Below are 10,440 nucleotides of genomic sequence, written 5' to 3' on the forward strand. Positions count from 1 at the left end.
TTTTTTAATACCTTTTAGAAAAATCTTAAAACTTTACAAAAATAATAAAAAATGAACTTAAAAAAAAGCAGATATTGTGGAGGAGTTTTTTGCTTTTATCTGTCTAAAATGTATCCAGGTTGCCTATCACCTGAGCACTAAATACAGTAACTGAGATCCAGCTAGAGCACCTCAGAGTGGCTTCCAGGTTCAGCAGCTTTCCTTACCATGGGTGAGATTCTCACCTCTTCTTTGACCCCTGTATACTAGGTAAAAGCCCCAGAACAGTGCAAAGGAGCTCAAAAAGTCCCAGTACAGAAATTGAGGGAGACCACCACAGGCTGTCCTTCAAAATCTCCCTTATAAAGTGTGTATGTTAAGGGGCTATGGGCCAGAGAAGAGTGTCAGCGCAGGGCCATGGCACATGCTTCAGAGACTCTGGGCATCGCTGGTGCCATAGTCAAACAACAAACTGCTTTGAGGGTGTCTAAATTATGCCAGAGGCTATTCTGGCTTCCAGAATCAGCAGGGCACAAGAATGGCTTAAAGCCACCTTAGCCTCCCTCAGCTGCAAATTCTGGGCTGTGCCTCTTACAAACTTAGTCCCGAGTCTCATCCTATGTGTTCTTTGCTGTAATGCCTTGACTTAGCTATTACAAAAAGGATTTGCAAAGAGACAAGTTTTGTAATGTAACCCTTCTGCCAGGTGGAGCCAGCAGCAACCAAGGCACGGTTCAGTATCTAGGGGTTCCTTTTCAACAATACAACACAAAACCGGCTCGAGCCCCCACCCAGTGAGCGGGGACAATTACACATCACTCCTTGGGTGCCTCTAAGAAGCAATACTTCCCCTCTCACAAGCACAGTGTCTTAGTGTGGCAAAAACTTAATAAAAGTAGGGAATTAACTCAGCATTAATTTGGGAAAACACGGCAACTAGGGTTCAAAAACACAAACCATGAGCAAAAGACCCATTCTAAGGTAAGTTGGGCAGAGTCCTTTTCCACTCAGGGTCTTAAGTCCAGCAACCCAAAAGTCCCTTTAACATGCCCATCTCTTCTTTGTACCCCACTCACAGTTGCTGTCCTTGGTTAGTGCAGCCCCAGAGTTCAGAAGTTTATCCGCAGAGTTCACCTCCCATCCTGGGTGGAAGGCAGGAGAGGGGGATAAGGAGGCACTTTACATGCTGCACTGGTCAAGCACTCATTCGTTGCTCTAACAGCCAATTGCCACGCCTCTGTGGGGCTCTACTCTGGTCCACTCCACCAGCTTCTCTGCTGACCGCTTGCCATGTCTCTCTGCCAGCCAGTCGCACGTCTCTACTAGCCGCCCTGCTGGTTGCGCCTCTCTGCCAGATGCCCTGCTGGTCATGCCTCTCCGCCAGATGCCCTGCTAGCTGCTTGCCACACCTCTCCGCCAGCCACCCTCGGTTCACACAACAAGGATAACAACCTTTTATTATTTCTGCCCCAATAATGAGACCAGGGATCAAACATCAGCTACAAGTGATCATCTGGGCAAGCAACCCTATCATGCTGAGCACCTAAGCAGGGTGGGTGTGTCCATGCAAACGCAATCAGCTTCTGAAGTCTTTTTCCACAGCTCCCCACTAGAGGTCAGGGGAGAGCTCATCGAGACTCTGCTTACACTAACATGCTCTGAGGCATGGTCAGGTGTGGATTCAGTCTACTCTCCTGCAAGGTCACTCAAGGATGCTCCATCCTCTGCTTTCAAGAGTATCATCCTGACTGCTGTTGTAAGCTCTCTATTGTGGCCGCTCTAAGCTGATGGAAAAGAGCTCTCCTGTCTGCTTAATTACTCCAGCGCCTGCGAGCAGCGGTAGCCATGTTGGTGTCTCAAACCAACACAGCACTGTCTAAACTGGTGCCTATGTCAGCATAAGTATGTCACTCAAGGGCGTGGCTAATTCATACCTCTTAATGTCATAATTTAAATCGACTTAGGCTGTAGTGTAGCCATAGCCTTAAACTGCGTGGAGACCTGGGTTGTATTCCTGCCTCAGTCACTGGCCTGCTGCATGACCCTGGGCAAGTCATTTCTCCTCTCCGTGCCTCAGCTTCAGTATCTGTAAAATAGGGATGATGAGACTGACCATTGTGAAGTGCTTTAAAATCTACTATGAAACGTGCTGTGTAAGAGCTAGGTATTATTATTATTATTATTATTATTATTATATGGCATCAGGAGCTCCCTTGTGTTTATTCTTTTCTACTTCTGTACCGGATGTACTATTTTGAGGGGAAAAAATCCTATCCTTTTACTTAACTTACAGCCCTCCAAACTCGGGCCAATACTGTGCCTCCAGAAAGTTTTATGTCACTTCTGTACCTCGACACTAGGCTGCTCCAGGGACAGGAACAAGCCCTAGCGTAAGTTAGAGCAGCCTCAGAGTCACTACAGAACTCTGCATTACTAGCCTGCTCCCTCCTCCACTCCAACCCTTTGCCCCCAACACTGCAATTTGGGGGGGAGGAAGCAGTGTAGGGTGACTGACAGAAGAAGCCCTATACTGTACTTATGCTGAGGGAATTCCCCCCACAACCAGCTGTATGGTTGCTACATGCATCCAGAACACACATAAGGGTCACATCAGGAGTCAAAATCTGTCTCCTAGTCGGAGATTCAAGCTGGGTTTTTCCATCTTGTGCATCACCTCCACTAAATAAACATTCTGCAGTCTGAATCAGTCCCTCAGTTGACGAGTTGCTCTTGCACAGCCCATGCGGGATGGGAGAAGGGGCCTTCCCAGAAGCCACCCCAATGCTTCGCACTGTGGTGCAAGGGCATTGCACAGTAGCAGTCCCTGCGTTTTGCAGGTTCCACTTGCCCCTCGTGAGCAAGTCATCCGAAAGGAAGTGGTGAGGAGGCCAGATCATGGACTGCACCTTGCAGCTTACACAGTGAAGCCTGTGCACCCGGGTGAGTGGGCCATGGCTTTCTAATACATGGAGCAGGTTGTGCACCCCACCTTGTCTGTGCATGCAGCACATCTGTATGCAGCTCATCTCGAATGTAGAAATTGAATATTTAGTGAGATGACAGCTTGTGCATTCACGATTAATTATGCTGTTCCATCCCATCCCACTAACAACCACGCAATATTCTTGCCTTGATTCTCCACGAGATGGCACTAATGTCTATGTGACAGCTATAGTTATAAAACTAAACACTTAAAAAAAAAAAAAAAAGTCAGCAACCTGCATATAGGCCGTCATTTTCAAAGGGGTGGATTGCTGAGAAGCGCAGTCAGGAAAGTAACAAATACTTTCCTCATGAATTGCAGTTTCTAAATGGACAACCTAACTAATTCTCAATTACTGAGGCACAATCTACACTCATTGATCTATTTTGCTTTCCACAACCAAAGCTCCGTACTACTTTTCATGAGTGATGTACCAGGGTATTCAGAGTCTAGTATCTAAACTGTATTGTTAAATCTATTCACCTAAATTTGGATTATTGCTGATTGTGTACTCTATGTATCATATGACTTTTAAAACTGAACTTTGTATTTGTGGATAATCTAAGCACTATATCCAGATGTACAGACACTCTTTTCCCAACCTATGTATTATATAATTTTATTTAACATCACCTTTAATTAAAAATTTTATATCTGTTCTTATTAAAAAGCATAACAGTCCACCCTAAATGATTAGTATTAACATTGAAACTACATTCCTACATGCACCTGGTTATCAAAGACATTAACAAAGCAGTCACATTAATCCAGCAGGGAGACTTCTCTCTGTACCCGAATGTATGCTCTCACTCTCATATGTTTCTTTGCAGTGCTCTCATACTCTGCTGTCTGTTTTCGTTGCCATGCAACTCCAATCATGTTGTTGTGCATGCTTATTAGCCATTAACTGCCTTTTTTCCCCCAAAAAATGAGAACATGGCAGTAGCCCAAAACGCCTCTTTCTCACAAAGGCCTATGTGAACATAGAAGGTTGTGGATTGTTTCTCTGTGTTAAATTGGTGAATCCCAATATATCTTAACAGGCAGATGTAAGCAAACAGTGCAAGGTATTAAACATTAGCATTCACCCAGAGACTCACCTAAAACAATTACAGACATGTTACTTGCAGAGAAGCTTAATGTGAGATGGGTCGGTCAGTCGCTTGCATTCTCCTCTTCCATAATGAGTCAAAGTCAGCAGCAATTTTTAAGGTGTAGGAATGTAGAAAACTTGCTACATTTGTTAATTCAGCTAAAGTATTTCACTTTCTGATGAGTTGTCCATTTTTTTAATTGCAAAAGAACAAGTTGATTGCTTGACCTGCAGCCTGATCTTGCTATCATTAACGTCAATGCGAGTTTTGTCACTGATTCCAATTGGCGCAAAATTGGGACACCCTCCCCCTCCCCCCGGCATTCAAGGGAATGTGAACTAGTAGCCTGCATTGGAAATAAATGTTTGTAGTATGCAATAAATCTGTGAGTTATGACAGACTGTCCATAGCAAAAATCACTGCTAGTATCCCAGTGGATTCAATAGGGGATTTTTTCCTGTGTCCTTACCAGTTTTAAGTTTTTCTTTTTAATTGAAATAGATAATAAGTTTAACAAGAGTAAATGTGGTGTGAGGAACATTAACTCTGGTCCAACTCCACTACAAGGAACTGAGTTTTAGTTTTCATATGAAAAAACAGAAATGCAAATTATGGTAGCTTATCACCTGTGCTTTTAACTCTGCTTTCCGAAGTAAAAAAAGTAATTAGAGAGGGAACGGTAAATATTCTCTGATTTAGCTCTTTTAATAAGAAGGTAAAATTAAAAGCAGCAGCTTTGTGGATAAAAGTCTGGAAGGCCCAATGTCTGGGCTGGGCAGCCCAGAGCAGACTGAAACTAATACTGTTATGCTGAAAGGCATTAGTGGTTGCCTTCAAATGTGTCTTTGAGCTATAGGCCATCACAGACCACATTAAAGCTGATGTGCAAGCCACCCTTCATTCAGACCAAATGGAAGAAGCAGTTGAATCTCTGATGGCAGAGGCCCCCCAGTTGCCCTCCTCCAGGGACTCAAAAACATTTGGAGGGGGTGTTGCTGGGGCTTGGGCCAACCCCCATGGGGGGACAGGGAGGAAGCAACATCCCAGCTCCGCTCCTGGCCCCATCCCCCTGCCCGCCTCCCCCTCCCTCCACCTGAGGCTTCGTTCCTGGCCCTGCCCACACCCACAGCTGTATCCCTAGCCTTAGCACCCTCACCCCAGTCTGCATTCCCCCCCCCCAAGCCACAGCCCCCACCCAGCCCCTGCTCCAGGGGATTGCAGACAGGAGTAAGGGGGGGCACGAGGTCAAAGGTTTGAGGACCATTATTTATGGCGTAAGATAGCTGAAGCCATTGCCCAAGGCACTGGGCCACCTAGGAAAGCCTGCACAAGAGGTAACTCGAGGAATCAGAGTGTGTTCCTGGGCAGATTGCAAATGCAGGGTCTGAGACACTCATTGTTTGCAGATGTGTTTGTGTGGGAGGCAGAGACAAAAGCAGTCAGAAAGCCTAAGCGAGAGGTATGAGCGTGGCCGGCAAGCAAGCAGAGCAGGACAGCTCCTTGGGGCACAGGACTGGCTGGCAAGGCAGGCTTGGGAATCACTGAGCAAGGAAGTTACCTGTTGGTGTTTGTTCCTACTTTGTGCAGGGGAACAGGACTCTTTGTGCATTCTTTGTAAACAAACAGGATTGTACCAAAGAAATACGTGACTCAGATAATAAATGTCTTGTCCTAACAGAACAACGCAGCAAGGCCTCAAATACAGGCTAACGCTTAGGCCAAAGAGACAATACATATTTTAAAAAATCTGGTAGACTAGAATTTTCATTGAAAATGTATCAAAATTAAAAGAAAGGAAACTTGGCACTACAACACTACAAACACAATGGTGCAACTCTATTGTTAAACGTGGCCTGTCGAGAGGCTCTGGTGGCATTATATATGAAGGTCCTGATTCTTTTCTCATCTACAGCGGTGTAAGTCCCCCCGCTTTAGACTGCCGTTCAAGTGCGTGGTGCAAAGTTGAAGTTGATGGAATGCGTTCCACTGGTTTCAATGTGCACTGAATCAGGCTACAAAAGGGAGTCAGTGCCCCACTGGGCATTTTGCTATTGACTTCCATGGGGAACAGATTGAGTTGTTAGTTTGTTAACACTGGGCCAGGTCCTCAGAAGCATGCCTTCTGTGCCTGACCCAGGTGGGCTTTGAGCTCCCTCCCCTGCCCCCGCCCCCGCATACACATACAATGCTGGGGTTGTTGGCTTGGTCCTGGGGTGTAACTTACTTAGAGCACCTTACACTGGCTGGCAATGGCCACTAAGAGGCTATTCAAGCATCTAGGAACCGGCCAGCCATCATGGGTCCCTGGGTTTGCCCCCATCCCAGGGACCAGAAAATCAGTGAGGTTGGAGCCACTCCCCAACACTCTACTACCAGGGGAGCCCTCAGACATATATCAGCCAGACCAAGGGCCAGGATCTTTAGGCTGCCACTGTCTCAGTGTTTACGTCGATCAGGATCTAATGCACCTTTAGTGAAATACCAGCTGTCAGAAGTGGCAGAGCTCCAGGATTTTTAAAACTCTGATGCTAGGGGTTAGGATGGAATGGAGGTAGAACTAACGTGGTAACTCCTGACCTCCCAGCAATAAAGCTATCCCTTCACTGTTTCTCAAAGACTGGAACACAGGCAGTATAAATGAGTATTTGGCTACAGCTGTCACCTCACCATTCACTGCTCAGAAATGGCTACAGTCTCAGTCATTTGCAATCATATTTTGACTTCTATTGCACGTGTTATGCTGAGCTTTGTTTTAGTCTTTGTTAAATGGAAGCTTGATGACTGTCCTATTGTCTAGATCAGTGTTTCCCAAACTTGGGATGCCACTTGTGCAGAGAAAGCCCCTGGCAGGCCGGGCCAATTTGTTTACCTGCCACATCTGCAGGTTCAGCAGATTGTGGCTCCCACTGGCTGCAGATCGCTGCTCCAGGCAATGGGAGCTGCTGGAAGCGGTGCGGGCCGAGGGACGTACTGGCCACCACTTCCAGCGATCCCATTGGCCTGGAGCAGCGAACCGCGGCCACTGGGAGCCGCAATTGGCTGAACCTGCAGACTCGGCAGGTAAACAAACCAGCCCGGCCCACCAGGGCCTTTCCCTGCGCAAGCGGCATCCCAAGTTTGGGAAACACTGGTCTAGATGGCCGATCAGAAAAAAGTCATGGAGAGAGTGCAGCTTGTTGTTAGGATACTGTCCTCAACTCAGTTTCATATTAGATCTATATGAGTTGATTTACATACATGTTGGAATACATGAGTGCCCAATGTGTAAGATGAAGGCTTTATCACCATGAAATAACATGTTATCTCAAACGAACGCCAGTGAAATCTTGATGCCACACCATTCCACTGTATTTATATGTCACATTAAAAATTCTACTGGGACTATTTCTTATAAACTTCCACTTGTGGTCAGATTCCTTTGTTACCATGAGTGTAACTGTACATTAGGGAGGAATAGCCTGCTAAACCTAGAGTTGTGAGTTCAGTCCTGGAGGGGGCCACTTAGGGATCTGGGGCAAAAATCAGTACTTGGTCCTGCTAGTAAAAGCAGGGGGGCTGGACTCAATGACCTTTCAAGGTCCCTTCCAGTTCTAGGAGATTAGTATATCTGCAATTATTTATTTATTTTATTAATTTATTTTGCAGGGGATCAGAGAGAAAGAAAAAATATAAGTGGTATGGGGCAGGTCTCAGCAGCCCTGGGACTCACTTCCAGTTTATGTCTTCTGTGCCTAAAAGCTCATGGTTCAGGGTTTCGGCAGGGGTCAGGAAGGAATCCACCCTCCCCCCCTCCAATGTATTGTTTTTCTTTTTTTTAATCTCCATCCTCTGCAGCATCAAGGATGTCCACCTCCAGAGATGGGCCATAGGACGAGATGGGCCAGGGCTCTGAGGTGGCACTGAGCATTCTCTCTTTCAGGTGCTTGGCTGGCTGGGTCTTGCTCCCATGCTCAGGGGCTAACAGATCACACCTCCTCTCCCACCAGGTAGATTAGCAGTGATATTTGGAGGTGGGTTGCCTTCCTCTGTAGTGTGTGTGTACTGGTCACTCACCAGGACTCACATAATCATTTCCTTGCAATTGTGGGGACCTTGGGCTGTAATACTTCAGGCTAATATCAGTGGCTGAGTTTAGTATGCAGGTGCTGGGTGTTGGTAGTGGTCAGACCAGCTGATCTGACAGTCCCTTCTGGCCTTAAATTCTATGACATTACGACATATTTAAAAACCTCCAAAAGTAACAAAAAAGCTTTTCTCTATGTAAAGATGTCTTGACTTCAACATCTGGTATCTCAGGACCTTCCAGTGCTTTGTGTCTCTTTGGGAAACTGGGAATAGTCACTTTCCAAATATATGAAGCTTCCATTTTTCACTCTGTGAGGTCACACAATGTCAGATCTTAATCCTGTCCCTGGTCCGGGTCTGAATATTGCCCATCTTGATGGGACCATTTTAAATTTGGGGGGAAAATTCCATATTTGGGGAAAGGATGAAACATTTTTTGTGTGAGGCTGGTTTCTTTTTTCAAATGGCAGCTGTTTGAAGCTGTTCAGGAGTTTGCAGAGCTAGAAAACATGCATTAGTGGGCAGACTGCAAGTAAGGCAGTTAAAGGGGCAGTAGATCCCCAAATACTGTAATTTGCTACAATAGAATGCAACCAAAACATCCATTGCAATGGGCATATTCTGAACATGATTAGTACTTTAGGGCTCTGAGCCAAAGCCAGTGAAGTCAATAGGAATCTTTCCATGTACTTCAACGGGCTTTGAATCAGGCCCTGTGAAGGGGAAGAGTTTGAGGAGTGTTAAAATGAGCTGTGGCTAGAAAGACTTTCCTCCACAAAAATGAATTGATTAGAGGAAGAATAAATATTTCTTGTTTGCTTTTTTGTGAGTTCATTCGTCATCTCTTATTGGAGCAGTGGCAGTACAATGCCATATGTTTTTTCATTGTTCCAGAACCTCAACTGCAAGCCCAACAATATGTGGTTTAATGACCCTATTCCGCTCTACTGACTCTGCTAACTGGTAGCAATTAGTTGATGCTAAAAGCATCTGCATGTGCCTGGAATGCAAAGTGGCTTTAATAAATGTAGCATACACACAGAAATGGAAGTCCTGGGTTTAGAGGCAAAATGAATGGGACTCATTCTCCTCTCATTTACACCAGTGCAACTTCATTGATATCGATGGGATCACTCCCAACTTACATTGGTGCCAGAGGTGAATCAGTCCCAGTCGCTCTTAGCTGGAGGACATAACTGGGTCCTGTGTACACTTAAGATTTTTTCAGTTTCTGAGCAGCTCTAATTATCCTGGTTGTAAAAGCACTGGCATCTGATCTACACTAGGGCACCCATTGCTTCTAGCACTGGGAGAGCCACACTGGTGCTAGAACAACTGGGAGAATTCGAAAAAATACATAGCCTCTGACTTCTGGTCTGTAGACATGGCCTAAGAGTAAAATCTCTTGGGTCTGTATTCTCCTCTTACTTATACCAGTTTTACATGGGCGTAACTCTCATAATTTCAGTGGCATTACCAGAGATATACACCGATGAGAGTGTAAGGAGTATCAGGCTACTTTGTTTTATTCCAACTCTGCTCCCAACATACTGTGAGGCCTTAAACAAATCACTCTATGTTTAGCCGTCTGTAGAATAGTTATAATTAACTAATAATACTTTCCTATCTCACAAGTGCTCTGACATTGATTAATGCTGTGAAGGGCTTTGAGACCTTCAGATGAAAAGTGCTGGTACAGTTAATGCAAAGTATTATTCTCATTCCTTTAATATATGAGCACCAAATCTGAACATTCCTGTCTTACCAACTCCTTCCCTCATGTTGCCCTGGGCCCTGCAAGTAGCAGATGAAGTTACGAAGCATGACAGTTCCAACCAACCTGCAATATAATAAAAATCTATCCTTGTGTTATTTCAGCACACATCTGAGAATCTTGGAATAACCTTATCTTACTGGTTGACCATTAGTGCACCATTGATATTTAAGGCAAGTTTCCTCTTGAAAAGGGTGAGGTTGAAATCGAATGAACTGGAACCCATTAGGTTTAATGGACATCTGCAAAATACTACAAGATGCATTAAATACAGGATTACCTGTAAGAGGCTGAAGAAGTAAAAGCTATTGCGGCTTTCCTAGTGTATAAAATTACAGAGGAGACTGCATCTCAGACTCAGGCATCTACTGAGTGCCCAGCCGGATAGAAAGGCTGGGGACTAGGGGTCTCTGTAGAAGATGCAAGGATCCTCTCTCAAGCCAAAAAACAGCAGTGGGGCCAGTTAAGAGACTTCTGCTGCCTCATGGCTGGAATAGCCTCCATAGACCTACAGACCTATTACTCCAGAGGACTCAAACAGAATC

This window comes from Gopherus evgoodei, chromosome 1, assembly GCF_007399415.2.
Source record: "Gopherus evgoodei ecotype Sinaloan lineage chromosome 1, rGopEvg1_v1.p, whole genome shotgun sequence".
NCBI classification, from domain to species: Eukaryota; Metazoa; Chordata; order Testudines; family Testudinidae; genus Gopherus; species Gopherus evgoodei.